Source organism: Penaeus japonicus, unplaced genomic scaffold (assembly GCF_977035675.1).
Source record: "Penaeus japonicus unplaced genomic scaffold, GWHDUDI00000001_assembly GWHDUDI00000028, whole genome shotgun sequence".
NCBI lineage: Eukaryota > Metazoa > Arthropoda > Malacostraca > Decapoda > Penaeidae > Penaeus > Penaeus japonicus.
The window spans coordinates 6,681,744-6,689,243 of NW_028234430.1; positions in this window are offsets into that span (position 1 = coordinate 6,681,744).

A 7,500-nucleotide genomic window follows, 5' to 3' on the forward strand; every position below is an offset into this window, starting at 1 on the left:
TAAAGAGGAGAATGAAACGAGGGAGATAAACAGAGCAAGAAAACAAACAAACAAAGAGTAGATTCTATCTTTATCTATCTATTTTCTATCTATTAAAATACAACTGTAAAAGAAAGGGGTACTTTTCATGACCTCGTGAAAAAGGTACTGTAACGAGTTCCTGTCTTGTAAGATTTATCCATTTTATGAGGCAGGAGGGAATGTAAATAGAAAAATGGAGTAGCAATTTATTTCCCAGACAAGCATCCGGGGACTTATTCGTCTTTTCTTGTCAGGAATGAAATTTGCCGCGTTTGGTATTTGAGTATTTTCGAAGTTGGATCTCTTTTTAAGGACTTTTCTTTTGTATTCTTTGGGGGGGGGATGCCACTGCCCTTTCTTTTCTTGCACTCATTCTTGTTCGTGTTCTCTCTCTCTCTCTCTCTCGTTCTCTTGTTATCTCTCTTTCTCGTTCTCTCGTTTTCTTTCTCTCTCTCTCTCTTTGTCTGTCTTTTGTTCTCTTTTATTCCTTTTCTCTGTCTCTCTCTGTCATTCTTGTCCAGCCGCTGTCCCTCGATTATTCTTGCTCATTCTCCAACTCTTTATCATTCTTCCTCATTCCCAATCCTATTCTCTCCTATTTGCTCCTTTCCCCTCTCTTAATCTAGCATTCTTGTTCACTCTCTCTCTCTCTCTCTCTCTCTCTCTCTCTCTCTCTCTCTCTCTTTCTCTCTCTCTCTCTCTCTCTCTCTCTCTCTCTCTCTTTCTCTCTCTCTCTCTCTCTCTCTCTCTCTCTCTCTCTCTCTCTCTTTCTCTCTCTCTCTACCATGCGAACTCATTTTCCCCTTATCATTCTTTATAATATTCTGATGATTCATTTCACTTCGATGTTTGACAGTGGTCTTGAGAATAGAACTAATGCAATTTGATGTCTCTTGAGAAAATTAAGAAAGAACCATAACATAGATGAATTAAATAAAGTAGAAGATATATAAAGTCCCGTAGAAAAATTGAATAAACAATTAAGTTTGTAAAATTAATTAATGGCACAGTAAAGGTTAAACGACTTCCGAACGTCCTTTTAAGGATAAGCCAGATATGCGGAGCAAATGCTGCACCCGGGAAATGATGAACCCGGCCTATGCCAACGTATGCTGACTCGTGAGTGTGTGTCAGCGAATGGTGACGCTAACTGAACTTGGTCCTTGCCCTCCGTGATGCCCAGCCGCAGCAGTGACCACCAGGCGACAGTGGAAACTCACGAGCTAGGACTGCGGTCGGTCGGTCTGCCGACTAAAGGGATGTGAGGTCGGCGCGTTACCACTGTACTACCCTGATAGATATTCTTTCCACTTCTAATCTTTATATATGATAGTCTACTGATATCTAGCCTGGTAGATAACATCCTATCCACTTCTAAGCTTTATATATGATAATCTACTGATGACTAGCCTACAGTTGTAGTAGAGATTGAGAATTATCCTGAGAATAGAAGTGATACAATCGAACGCAATGCTGATAAGTACACAGTGACTTTTAAGTAATTTAACGTAAAAACAAAAACTAGGATAAGCTTCAATGAATCCAAAGGACCTACTTTATTTATTCAATCTTGACAACGACTTCCAACCTTCCTTTAGAGACAGAGCGATCTTAAAACAACTCAAAGTTATCTCATATATAAGATGATGACGTCAAGCAAGCAAGCATCCTCGTCATTACTCATGGTTAGGTCATCACACGGCCGGCTCTGGGGATTCCCCGAATATGAAGATAAAAATTCAGAAGACGTTAACCACGCTCGCCAGTCAGGCAGTCGTCTTAAGTTTCAACGATGGCTCTTTGAAATTAGTATGTGTTCCCTACTCCTCAATTCCCTACCTCCCCTTCCCCTTCCTCTCCCTACCTGTCCCCTACTCCTCCCCTATCTCCTAATCACACCTCTCCCTTCTTACCCCTCCCCCTTCCTCCCTCCTACTTACTATCGTACCCTCCCCTCCTCCCTCCTACTCCTTACCGCACCCTCCCCCCATCCCTCCTACTTACTATCGTACCCTCCCCTCCTCCCTCCTACTCCAGTCGCACCTTCCCCCCTTCCTTCCTACTCCCACTCCCCTCCCTCCTCCCTCCTACTCCCTACCGTACCTTCCCCTCTACCTTCCTCCTTCCACTCCCCTCATCCCTCACTCCCCTTTCCTCCACCTGTCAACGCGTGATTAGGCGCTGTTACTTCACCTGACTCGTGGTGTGTGTTTAGTCTGCTCCTGTAATGTGAGAGTAGGGCGAGAGGGGAATGCTAATGGGGTGTTCTAGATATTCTCTTTCTCTCTCTCTCTCTTAATCACTTTCTTTCTCCCGTTATTTCTTTCTCTCTCTCTCTCTCTCTCTCTCTCTCTCTTTTTCTCTCACTTTCATCCTCTCCCTCTCACCCTCTCTCTATTTCTTTCTTAATTTCTCTATTTTTTCGCTCTCTTTTTCTCCCTAACCCCCCTCCCTCTCTCTCTCTCTCATTAACTCTCATTCTTTTCTCCTCTCCCCTCTCGCTCTTCCTATCTCTCTATTTTTCTTTCTCTCTTTTCTTTTCTCATTTTTTTTATCTCTCCTTCCTTCCTTCCCCTCTCTCCCTCTCTTTATCCCTCCTTCCCCCTCCACCTTTCTCCATCTCTATCCCTCTTAATCGGACATACCTCGCTAATGACTACACACCAATCAATATGAGCATTTGACCAGGAAACACACATACCAAATGAACAACATGCTGAACACATCTTTTTTCCACAAAACCATAAAGCCAATTTAAATGTTCAATGTTCATTCAAGTAATTTCTTTCTTCATGTTTTTGGTGTTTTTTTTTAATGACTCAAATGAAAGTAGAAGATATTTCCTTTACACGTGCATGATAGATGACGAGGGTCGGTGAGCAACAAGAGGATGAGGAAGAGGAGGAGAAAAAGAAGAAAAAGGGGAGGAGGAGGAGGAGAAAAATGAAGGAAAATGGAAGAGGAGGAGAAGGAAAATAAAGGAAAAATAGTGGAGGAGGAGGAGGAGAAGAAGAAGAAGAAAAAGGGGAAGAGGAGGAGGAGGGGGAGAAAAAAGGAAAAAGGCAGGAATAGGAGCAGAAGAAAAAAAGAAAAGGGTAGGAAAAAGAGAAGGAGAAGAAGAAGAAAGGTTAACGAGGAAGGAGAGGAGAAAAAAACAGAAGAAAAAAAGAAGAAAGGTGGGCGAAGAAGAGGGGGAGGAAGAAAAATGAAAGGAAAAAGTGAGAAAAAACAATGAAAAAGAGAGAGGAGAAAAATAATAACAGGAGGAGGGAAGAAATGGAGAAGAGAAGGAAGGAGAAAATATGAGAAAGAGGAGGAAGAAATGGGAGGGAAAGAGAGAGAGAAAGAGAGACAGACTGATAGATCAATATACATAGATAGATAGATAAATAGAGAAAGAGAGAGAGAGAGAGGGAAAGAGAGAGAGAAGGAGATATAGAGAGAAAATAACCTCCCCCCCCAAAAAAAAGACAATATAACAACGAAGAACAAAAAGAACAAAAACAAAATGAATAAAGACTCATAGAAGGTCATGACCTCGAATGACCCATCAATATGCAAGGTGCAAAGCGTACTACAGGCTCCTCTCCGGCCTTGGGTTAAGCCGGGAAGAGTGGAAGGTAGTTAGCATACAAGTAGGTCAAACTATCTTGCAAGGGTGTGAAGATGGGCGTGGGTGGGTGGGTGGGTTGTCGAGGGTGAGTTATCGGGGGTGGGGTGGGGGTGGAGTGGGCTGGGGTCATAGGGTAGGGGATAGTCGTGAGGGAATGGGGGTGGGTGAGTGGGTGGGTGGGGTTGTGAGAGTGTTGGTCGGAGGTGGGGCGGGGGGAATGGGGGTGGGTGGGTGGGTGTGGTCGTACGAGTGTTGGTCGGAGGTGAGGGGGTGGGAGAGAGGTCGTAGAGGGTGGGTTGTAGTGGGGAGGGCTGGGGTGGGTTAGTCGCTGGTGGGCGTGTCGTTAGCAGCTGGTCGTTAAGGGTGGGTCGTAATAGCGCATGTGTCTCACCAGGTAGATCAATGAGGCAAGGGTGGGCTGGAGGTGGATTAGAAGTGGGTAAGAGGTGGGCAGGAATGTTAACAGTTTTATGGTTACTCTAATTAGCATTTTAAGTGACCTGGCTCCTCCACGGTGAGCGTGAGAAGTAGGAGGAAGAGGAAGAGGAAGGGACGGAGGAGGAAGGAGTGGAATGATAGAAGACAGAGGAAGAGGAAGTGGAGAAAGAGGAGGAAGAAGAGGAGGAGGAGGAGGACGAGGAGAGGAGGAGGAAGAGGAGGAGGAGGGGACGGAGGAGGAAGGAGTGGAATAATAGGAGGCAGAGGAAGAGGAAGTGGAGAAAGAGGAGGAAGAGGAGGAGAAGGAGGAAGAGAGAGAAGGAGGAGGAAGAGGAGGGGAAGGGGGTGGAAGAATAGGAGGCAGAGAAAGATGAAGTGGAGAAAGAGGAGGGCGAAGAGGAAGAGGAGGAGGGAGTGGAAGAATAGGAGGCAGAGGAATAGGATGCGGAGAAAGAGGAGTAAGAAGAGGAGGAGGAGGAGAAGAAGAAGAAGAGGAAGGAGAAGAAGAAGAAGAAGGAGAAGAAGAAGGATGAGGAGGAGGAAGAAGAGAAGAAAAAGAAGAAGAAAAAGAAGAAGAAAGAGGAGGAGGAGGAGACGGAGATGCAAAAGAAGAAGGAGGAGGGCGAGAAGGAGATGGGATATGGCCGTTTATGATTATGTGAAACGAGATTGGTTCGTTACAACAAGGTAATTATAACGATGTAATTTCAGATATTACACCCCCCTCCCCCCCAACACTTCACTTTCGCGAAATAAACACCATACAAGAACGCTTACTTCATAAACAAATTTACAAGATCCCACTCACTCACTATACCCAATTAGATAAATCACTGTATCGGATTAAATACCCTTTTCGTCAACTCATAGGAGTATGAAAGGGAATGACTATTTCAATACGTATTTGCAATTGATTTTTCGATATTACATGTATTATCGATATTGCACAGAATGATGCAATATTGAAATAATAAATGTATTATTTTTCGTCTAAATTACGTTTATCTGATGACGTCATGAATGTCAACAAAGCAACGATAATGATGTTGCAATTAAAAATATGAATGGTAATGATGATACTAATTGTAATTATGATGGTAGTTACAATGACTAAGATAATGGTAATTATGATAACGATAATAATAGCGACAACAACAAAAACAAAAAGCAACAGTGATAATACGGATAATAACAATTGCAAAGACGATTATCGCAGTAAAAAGCAAAACAATTTTGATTTCTCGATTGTTCATCTAAACCACAATCCCCCCCACCCCACCCCCCCACCCCCCAAAAAAAAAAAACGCTAACAACAACAAACAAAATACCAGTTACTAACAACACCATCATCTTCAATACTAACAACTTTGCAATCTCCCTCCGCTAAGGAACGACCATAACTACGACCCAAGCGCCTCTCCCTCTTTGCAATTAGGGCTGTAGCAACATCGTTAGTCTAATCCCAAACATCAACAATGCAAGATCGCTAAGAAGACGCCATTAGTAAGATGGGCGTAGATGCCATTACTAGAAGGGTTATATGGGCGTGAAGGGGAGAGGGTGATGGGGGAAGGGGAGGGGGGGGCGAGGATGAAGGGGTTTGGGTTGTTTGGGTTGCTGTATGTGGTGGGGGGGAGGGGGGTATTGTGGGGATGTGGGAGGGGGGTGGAGGGAGGGGATGGAGGGAGGAGGTAGCGTTAGGGGAAAAGAGGGGTAGATGTGAGGGAAAATAGAAGGGGGAGGGAGGGGGGAACAGGAGGAAAACACAGGCGTGGGGGGTTGATGAGGGGGAGGCATATGTAAAGAGGAGGAGGGGGGTTAAGAGAGAGGGAGTAGGGAAGGAGGGGGAGTAAGGGAAAGGGAGTAGGGAAGGAGGAGGAGAAGGGGAGGGGGGATAGGGAAGGGGGAGTAGGGAAGGAGGAGGAGAAGGGGAGGGGGGATAGGGGAGGGGGAGTAAGGGAAGGGGGGATAGGGGAGAGGGTAGGGGAGAGGGAGTAGGGAAGGAGGGGGAGTAGGGGAAAGGGAGTATGGAAGAAGGAGGAGAAGGGGAGGGGGGAGCAGGGAGGGGGAGTAGGGGAAGGATAGAGTTGCGAACACACTGACATGATCCACACCGGCAGGTCATTCAGCTCGCGAAAAATACTTTGCAAATTGAAAGGCGAGGCATTTCATTTGTTTGTTTGTTTCAAAATGTTTTGTTTAAATGGTTGTTTATTTCATTACAGTAGATGGGAGTTAGGTTGAAAGGCGAATTGATAAGTGGATCAAAGCTACACACATTCACACACACGTACACACACACACACACACACACACACACACACACAAACACATACACACACACACACACACACACATACACACATAATGCAATAACGCCAAATAGACAGACGGAACAAAGACCAATAATTATGCAGTAGTGATAGAGATGCAGATTGTAAGTGGAGAGTGAGAGGGAAACGGATATAAAGAGAATAAGAGAGAGAAAGAGAAAGAAAGATAGATTGATAGATAAATAGATAGATAGATAGATAAATAGATAGAGAGAGAGAGAATGAATGAAAGAGAGAGAGAGAAAGAGAAAGAGAAAGAAAGAGAGAGAGAGAGAGAGAGAGAGAGAGAGAGAGAGAGAGAGAGAGAGAGAGAGAGAGAGAGAGAGAGAGAGAGAGAGAGAGAAAGAGAAAGAGAGAGAATGAGCCCACGAAAGAGATACAAAAGATAACGACATTAGAAAAAAGAGATAAGAAAATAATCGTACTTGTTACCCCTCCTCCCAAACTAAAGAAAGAAAAGGAAAAAAGAGGGGGGAGATTTGAAAAAGCCACAACCCCCCCTACCAACCCCTCACTACTCCATCCCCACCCCAACCACACCACCAACCCCTCACCCCTCCACCACAACCCCCACCACCAACCCCTCACACATCCACTATCAACACCTCACCCCTCACCCACAATCCCCACTTCTTCCTCGCCCTCACCACCAACCCCTCACACCTCACCCCTCCACCACCACCCCTACCCCCACCACTAACCCTCACGCCTCCACCACCACCCCAACTACCAACCCCTCACCCCTCCAACACTCCCACCACCCCCTCACCCCTCACCCCTTACCCCTCCACCACCATCCCCACCACCAACCCCTCCCCCTCACCCCCCCCCCCCCATCCACGAAACACAACATTTCCTCTCGCCATTCATGAAATCTGATTTTTTTTTGTCGTGTGTTGCACCAAAAAGCATTTCCTTGCAAGATCTCTTTTTTGTGCAGCTGAAGAGAAACGGAAGTTCTTGACCATGTGCTGAATGGATTCGCTCCTTCTTTAAAATTTCTTGATAATTCAAGAAATTAAAAAGGGGAGAGAGGAGGGGGGATGGGTTATGTATGTGCAGGCTGAGTAATTATAATGGATGATTATATAAAAA